The sequence below is a fragment of the Anolis sagrei genome, chromosome Y, assembly GCF_037176765.1.
Source record: "Anolis sagrei isolate rAnoSag1 chromosome Y, rAnoSag1.mat, whole genome shotgun sequence".
Lineage (NCBI taxonomy): Eukaryota > Metazoa > Chordata > Lepidosauria > Squamata > Dactyloidae > Anolis > Anolis sagrei.
In genome coordinates this window covers 23,547,272-23,555,075 of record NC_090035.1, presented here as the reverse complement: position 1 = coordinate 23,555,075, position 7,804 = coordinate 23,547,272, and the positions used below count along the sequence as shown (strand labels likewise).

Here is a 7,804-nt window from a genome sequence, read left to right as displayed (position 1 = left end):
CAGAGACTGCCCAAATCCACTGCCCTTCTTCTCTGGAGCTTTTGCCGCCCTCCTTGTCTCCCGTGGCCTTTTTCTTCCTGCTGATGCATGGCTATCACTGGCGCAGGGCACCAACAGGATCTGAGCCACGGAGCACATCCCGCCTTCCTTCTTTCCTTCTGACTGTTCAGGGCTTAGACCGCCGTCCTACTGGAAACAGAGGCCTCTCCATCGTCACGCTCCATCTCCATGGGGCCCAGGGGACGAACGCGGAGGGAGTCATTGCGGGGGTGAGGTCCCTGGTTCGGGTAGTGCCCTCGGGAGGTTCCCTGCCTGGCCCGCAGCCTCCTCTTCCTTTTCCCCACTTTCAAATGCTGGGTTTGTGTGGACCTCCCTCTTTGCAGAGATTGTGGTGGCAGGGAGACCCTCGTTCTGGGGGTCCAGGCCATTGGGGTGCCACTTCCTGCAGACACTCCGGCACCAGCCGATCAGCTGGAGCAGGAAGATCCACAGAAAGATGATGATCTCGCCAAACTCGATGAGGCACAAAACAGAGCCGCCCATCCAGAAGCCAAACTGGCCGCCCAGGCTGGAGGGGAGCCAGACGATCTGTCAAGGAGAATACAGAAAAGATGGAGGTGCCTCCTTCCCAATATCATCCCTGGGAAGCCATTGGTCTTTTCTCCCCTTTGGTGAAAGTGATCTCCAGAGAAAGAGAGCCAGTGGGCAGAAGAGGAGAGCAAAGCAAACCATGGCCAAGGGTTTGAGCTCCTGGTTGCTCCACTAACGGTGGTTGCTGCTGATTCAGAGATGGTCCGGTAGTTGTACTCTTGGAAGTAGATGTTCAGCTTGATGATCCCAGTTCTGCTGGAGGCAAACGGAGACAAGATGAGCCAAGCACTCTCCATCTCTTACTACTCGGCCAAAGAAGTCTCTAACCGGTACAAAACTTTATATTGAGATTCAAGCACTTTCCTGTACACTCTGATTGGAAATAGCTAGGGTTTCCAGCATGATTCCCCTTCGCCTGACCCTATAGAGCAGGGGTCCCCAAACTGCGGCCCGCGGGCCGTATGCGGCCCGCCGAGGCCATTTCTCCGGCCCGCCTGGCCTGGCCACGCCCACTCGCCGCCGCTCCGCCAATGGCAGAAATCCTCTTCTCCGGGCGCTCTGCCTGTGTGGGAGGGAGCAGCCTCCCAGATGGGTGCTTTGCAGAACAGAGCGGCCGGAGCTGAGGTTGTCCGCCATGGGCGGAGCGGCGCTGGGTGGGCATGGCCAGGGAACGCTGGCGTTCCCTGGCCATGCCCATCCGGCGCTGCTCCGCCCATGGCGGACAACCTCAGCTCCGGCCACTCTGCTAAGCATCCATCTGGGAGGCTGCTCCCTCCCACACAGGCAGAGCACCCGGAGAAGAGGATTTCTGCCATTGGCGGAGCGGTGGCGGGTGGGCGTGGCCAGGGAAGCCGGCGTTCCCTGGCCACGCCCACCCGGCGCCATTCCGCAAATCGCGGACAACTTCTGCTCCGGCCGCTCTGCTCTCCGCGGCCACGAGGCGCCTCCCGCTCAACTCCCAGCCGTGCTGGGAGAACAAGCCCCCGGAGCGCCGCTGTTTTGCACTCTGATTGCAGGTGAACTATAAATCCCAGCAAATACAACCCCCAAACGCCACCAGTGTTCACATTTGGACATATTGAGTATCAGTGCCAAGTTTGGTCCAGATCTATCACTGAGTCCACAGTGATTTATGGAGGCAAGTGAACTACAACTCCAAAACCAAAGGACACTGCCCACCAAACCCTTCTAGTATTTTCTGTTGGTCATGGGAGAACTGTGTGCCAAGTTTGGTTCAATTCCATTGTTGATGGGGTTCAGAATGCTCTTTGATTGTAGGTGAACTATAAATCCCAGCAACTACAACTCCCAAATAACAAAATCATTTTCTTTAAGTGAAGGACATACATTGGGTTGTTAGGTGTCTTGTGTCTAAAATTGTTGTCAGTTTGTCCAGTGGTTTTTGAGTTCTGTTAATCCCACAAACAAACATTACATTTTATTTATATAGAAGTGTGGGTCTTTGTTTTTTGATTTTTTGGGGTGGTTTTTGCACTGCAAATAATATATGTGCAGAGTGCATAGGAATTCATTCATGTTTTTTTTTTCAAATTATAATCTGGCCCTCCAACAGTTTGCGGGACTGTGACCCCGCCCTCTGTTCAAAAAGTTTGGGGACCCCTGCTGTAGAGGCTACCAGGAATGGATTCCAGGCTATTCACCATAGGAACATGGGCGAGGCTTTTTCATGGAGCCCAAGGCGCTCACACATCCCTTCAGTCCCATTCTGCCAGCTCTGGCCACAGGAGCAACCACTCTTTTCTGGGGTTTTGGGCCTTTAACTCACTTGTCCAATTTCACTTGGGTCACAGTCTTTTTTTCATAGGCTAAAATATGGTAAATCCAGTCATCTGAAGCCTTGGAGGGCCAGTCAGCCATGGTCATCTTGTACTGAGTGTTGCTGGAGGAAGAAAGAGGGAACCAAGTCACACCTTTCAGACCCCCGAAGTCCCCATGGGTCAGCCAAGGAAGAGCCTTAGAGAGGTCCATTCCCCCTGTGCCCTCAAATCACTGCCTGAACTGCCTCTGGACTTACTTGCAGGTCTCCTTGCACTTTTCAATGTAAGACTGCCAGTGCTTCAGGCTGGGACGAAGGGAGGAGTAGCAATATGCTGCAAGTGGAAAACAAAGCTCAGACAGCAGAACAAATCACTTTTCTGTATTTATCATCCCATCCACACTGTTTTTATTTTGTGACTGGAATACTTTTTGCCAGCTTCTGGTTTACAGTTGGCATTTTGGACAGAAAGCATAACAACAACACTACTTTATTTATATTCCGACTTATCTCCAAAAGGGAGATAGGGTGGAATGCCAAAATGCATTCAAACTCTTACAAACTTTGACATTTCACCTTCAAAATGTAGCTGAAGTGTTTAAGGTTGGTCCATCTGCCAGAGAGATGCCAAATGAAGGCCTCAGACTGCTGCTGCTGCTTGCCACAGGAGACCTGGAAGCTTACCATCCAGCTCTGCTGTTTTCCAGTCTACTTGTGAGTAGCAGAAGCCCTAGGCCCATTCCATCTGGGTGTGACTCAGCAACTTCCAAGGAGGGAGTGACTATAAAAGCTGAGTTGGACTAGGCCTGGCAAGGCCTTAGACTGCTGCTGCTGCTTGCCACAGGAGACCTGGAAGCTTCCCATCCAGCTCTGCTGTTTTCCAGTATACTTGTGAGTAGCAGAAGCCCCAGGCCCATTCCATCTGGGTGTGACTCAGCAACCTCCAAGGAGGGAGTGACTATAAAAGCTGAGTTGGACTAGGCCTGGCAAGGCCTCAGACTGCTGCTGCTGCTTGCCACAGGAGACCTGGAAGCTTCCCATCCAGCTCTGCTGTTTTCCAGTCTACTTGTGAGTAGTAGAAGTGATTTGGCAGTTTGGATTGTCGGTTTCTGAAGGCCCGGCGGGATTTGGGCGAGGAGCGGAGCAGGAGTCATCGGCGGAGCTCTGCTTGCTGGGGTCCTCCAGCCCTTCTCTCTCTCCTGCTGTCCGCTTCGGCTGCCTTCCACGGGGGCCTGTGCGATGCTGCCCTGACGGCGGAGTCCCTCAATGGGCGACCGGCTGTTCTAGTGGCTGGTGGGCGCTTGGGATGGTCAGTCCTTGCCAACAACAGCCTTACCCGGGGCTGTTCCCCGAGGCTCTTCCCTAGCGGTGAGGCGGGCCTTGCTGCAAGAAACCTTTGGCGGCCCCCAGCAATTGAGTTTTCTACAGCTGGGGTTTGCACAGGATGGGGAGCTTCACAGGATTGTAACCATTAGTCACACTGTATAACCTGGTGCATCCACACTAGCTGGAGCCCCTTTTTGTGGAGGCCTAAATAATATGTTTTACTCATGAGTTACGTGCCTTTACATGTGCCTTTACCTGGCTTGGTTGTTGTGTAATTGTGAAGCTGCTCTTTTACTGCTTACTGTTTGTTTGAGACCAGTCGCTAGTTGCCAACTGTCATTATAGACATCCTCGGCTTGCCAAGAGTCAGTCGCCCTTCCATCCACCAACAAACAGGAATATATTCCAACCTCCAGTAATACAGCTGTACTCTATCCTGGGCAGTGGCTCTGGGGGAGGGGGGGGGTATTGTGTGTTTGGTGCTACTGTTCCACCTATGTGCAGAGAATACTGTCAACAGCTACAGATTGACTGAAGGCATCAGTAGAGGAATTATACGGCTCCCTCCTGGAGCCCGAGGTCTTGCTGCGAATATCTCTCAAGCTACTGTGATTTGCACCTGGCACTTTTTCCTATGCCCCCTACCTAATGTCAATTATACTGCCAATCTGCCGATTTCTTGCCAATAAGAACTGCACTGTGTAGGAATACCTCTGTAGTCTAAACCCCCATTGCACTGTTGTGAAAGATGACTCATTAGCACCCCAGCACTTTAATTAACGGTGAGAGTTCTGTTAGTTACGAATATCAATGGTGCTATTGTGCGGTCACTTTAATTTTGCATTTGAACTTTACATCGTGTATTATATAATCACTCCCAACAATGGTCGAATGGCTGGGGAAAATTGGAGATGGTTTTATAAGGAGGAGGAATTGAACTACAATAATGGCGGAAATGATGGTTTAACAACCATCCGAGCTATTGACATATCATATAACAGCGCACTAGTGAACTACCAGGATGTGGAGAATGATGGGGGGGGGGAGGGAGTTCCGGTGCTTGGGGGCCCCCCATCGAGGTGATGATGGGGAGGGGGAGATACGGGAAAGGGAGAGTTAAAAAACCAATTCGACCAATTCGTGAGCAAACCTTAAGAAAAATTCCAAAATGTCCTCCTGACATGGTAAACTTGGGTACCAAGGTAAATGGTCCTCCCAGATTAAAGGTGGTGCTGTTGAACGCCAGGTCTGTCAATGGTAAAACATCAACCATTCAGGATTTAATCCTGGATGAAAAGGCAGACCTGGCGTACATCACGGAGACCTGGTTGGACGAGGCTGGAGGGGTTAATCTCATCCAGCTTTGCCCACCATGTTATGCCATGCAACACCAACCGAGATCCAGGGGGCGGGGAGGTGGAGTTGCAATAGTCTATAAAGATTCTATCTCCTTGGTCAGGGGCCCAGCCTTACAGTCAACCTTGTTTGAATGTGTCTACCTGAGGCTAGGAGACCAGGACAGAATAGGGCTGTTGTTGGTGTACCGACCACCCCGCTGCACCACGGCCACCCTACCTGAGCTTGCAGAGTTGGTCTCGGGCCTGGCATTGGAGTCCCGGTGGCTTGTAGTGCTAGGGGACTTCAATGTCCATGCAGAGGCCACTCTTTCAGGAGCAGCTCAGGACTTCATGGCTGCCATGGCAACTATGGGGCTGTCCCAATTAATATCTGGCCCTACCCACTGTGCTGGACACACACTTGACTTGGTCTTCTGTCAGGGCTAGGAAGAAGGTGGCGGTGTGGAGGAGTTATCAATCTCTCCTTTGCCATGGACTGACCACCACCAGATCAAGTTTAGACTTGCTGCAACTTCTAACCTCCGCAGGGGTGGTGGACCCATTAAGATGGTCCACCCCAGGAGGCTTATGGATCCAGAAGGACTCCTGATGGCTCTTGGGGATGTTTCCGCTGCCTTGGATGGTGATTCTGTTGATGCCCTGGTCGCTCACTGGAATAGGGAGTTGACTAGGGCAATAGACACGATTGCTCCGGAGCACCCCTTCTTAAGTCGCTGAGCGAAACCTGCCCCTTGGTTCAACAAGGAGCTGGTGGAGCTAAAGCGAACAAAGAGGTGGCTAGAGAGTGTGTGGAGGAAAGAGCCCAGTGAGCCAAACCGAACACGCCTACGCCTTTATCTAAGGGCGTATGGCGCGGCAATAGAGGCCGTGCAAAATGCTTTCTACTTGGCCAATATTGCTTCCGCAAGGAACCGTCCGGCAGAGCTGTTCCGAGTAGTCAGAGGGTTGTTGAATCCCACCTCGAGTGGGTCCCCTGACGACTCGGCAGCGTGCTGTGAAGCATTTGCTCAGTACTTTGCGGACAAAGACGCTTTGATCCGCGCGGGCTTTGACACCACATTAACTGCAGTCTCTGAGGATGTAACTCAAGCATCTGCATGTCCAGTTTTGTTGGATTCATTTCGATCTGTTCAACTCGACGAGGTCATCAGGGTTCTGGGAGAGGTGAGGCCTACCACATGCATCCTAGACCCCTGCCCTTCCTGGCTGGTAAAAGAAGCCAAAGGGGGTTTGGCAGAGTGGGTAAAGGTGGTGGTTAATTCCTCCCTTCGGGAAGGCAAGATTCCAGCCAGCTTAAAAGAAGCTGTCATCAAACCGCTGTTGAAAAAACCATCACTAGACCCCACCCAATTCGTCAACTTTCGGCCAGTTTCCAATCTCCCCTACTTGGGCAAAGTCCTGGAACATGTGGTGGCCTCGCAATTCCAGGAATTCCTGGTGGACATGGACTATCTAGATCTGTCACAGTCTGGCTTTAGGCCGGGACAAGGTACTGAGGCAGCCTTGGTCGCCTTAGTGGATGATCTTCGCCGGGAATTGGACAGGGTGAGTGTGTCCCTGCTGGTTCTGCTGGACCTCTCTTCGGCCTTCGATACCGTCGACCATGGTATCCTTCTGAGACGCCTCGCGGGAATGGGCCTTGGGGGTACTGCATTGCAGTGGCTCCAGTCGTTCCTCGAGGGTCGTTCTCAGAAGGTGTCTTTAGGGGGCACCTGCTCAACTCCGCGGCCATTGTACTGTGGAGTCTCGCAGGGTTCAGTTTTGTCCCCTATGTTGTTTAACATATACACGAAGCCGTTGGGAGAGATCATCCGGAATTTTGGGGTGCGATGTCATCTGTACGCAGATGATGTCCAACTCTATCACTCTTTTTCACCTGCCATTAAGGAGGCTGTTCAGGTCATGAACCGGTGTTTGGCCGCTGTCATGGACTGGATGAGGGACAACAGATTGAAACTAAATCCAGACAAGACGGAGGTATTCCTGGTCAGTCGTAAGACCGAACAGGGTACGGGGTTACAGCCTGTGCTGGACCGAGTCACACTCCCCCTAAAAGCACAGGTACGCAGTGGGAGTTCTCCTGGATTCATCGCTGAGCCTGGAACCCCAGGTTTCAGTGGTGGTCAGGGGAGCATTCGCACAATTAAAACTTGTGCGCCAGCTGCGTCTGTACCTTGGGAAGGCTGACTTGCACGGTAGTACATGCTTTGGTTACATCCCGCTTAGATTACTGCAACACTCTCTACGTGGGGTTGCCTCTGAAGACTGCCCGGAAGCTGCAGCAAGTACAACGCGCGGCAGCCAGATTACTATCGGGTGCTGGGTACAGGGAGCACACCATTCCGCTGTTACTCGAACTCCACTGGCTGCTGATTAGCTTCCGAGCACAATTCAAAGTGCTGATGTTAACCTATAAAGCCCTAAACGACTCCGGCCTTGTTTACCTCTCCGAACGTATTCTCCCCTACGAACCATCAAGACCACTAAGATCGTCTGGAGGGGCCCTGCTCTCGGTCCCACCGCCTGCACAAGCACGGCTGGTGGGGACGAGGAACAGGGCCTTCTCGATGGTGGCCCCTCGACTTTGGAACTCCCTGCCATTAGAGATCAGAACTGCCCCCTCCCTCATGACGTTCAGGAAACTAACAAAGACCTGGCTGTGGAACGCGGCATTTGACAACTGATTTAATTCTTTGCCCACATGAAAGGAGGATGATGAATGGGATTGTGATGGTGTTGGACGATTTGGCTC

The 7,804-nt window shown here is 52.3% G+C and overlaps 1 pseudogene; it reads right to left on the bottom strand.

Annotated features, from left to right (window-relative positions):
- Positions 1-7,804, bottom strand: part of LOC137095554 (amiloride-sensitive sodium channel subunit beta-like) — an 85,406-nt pseudogene continuing 77,602 nt past the window's right edge.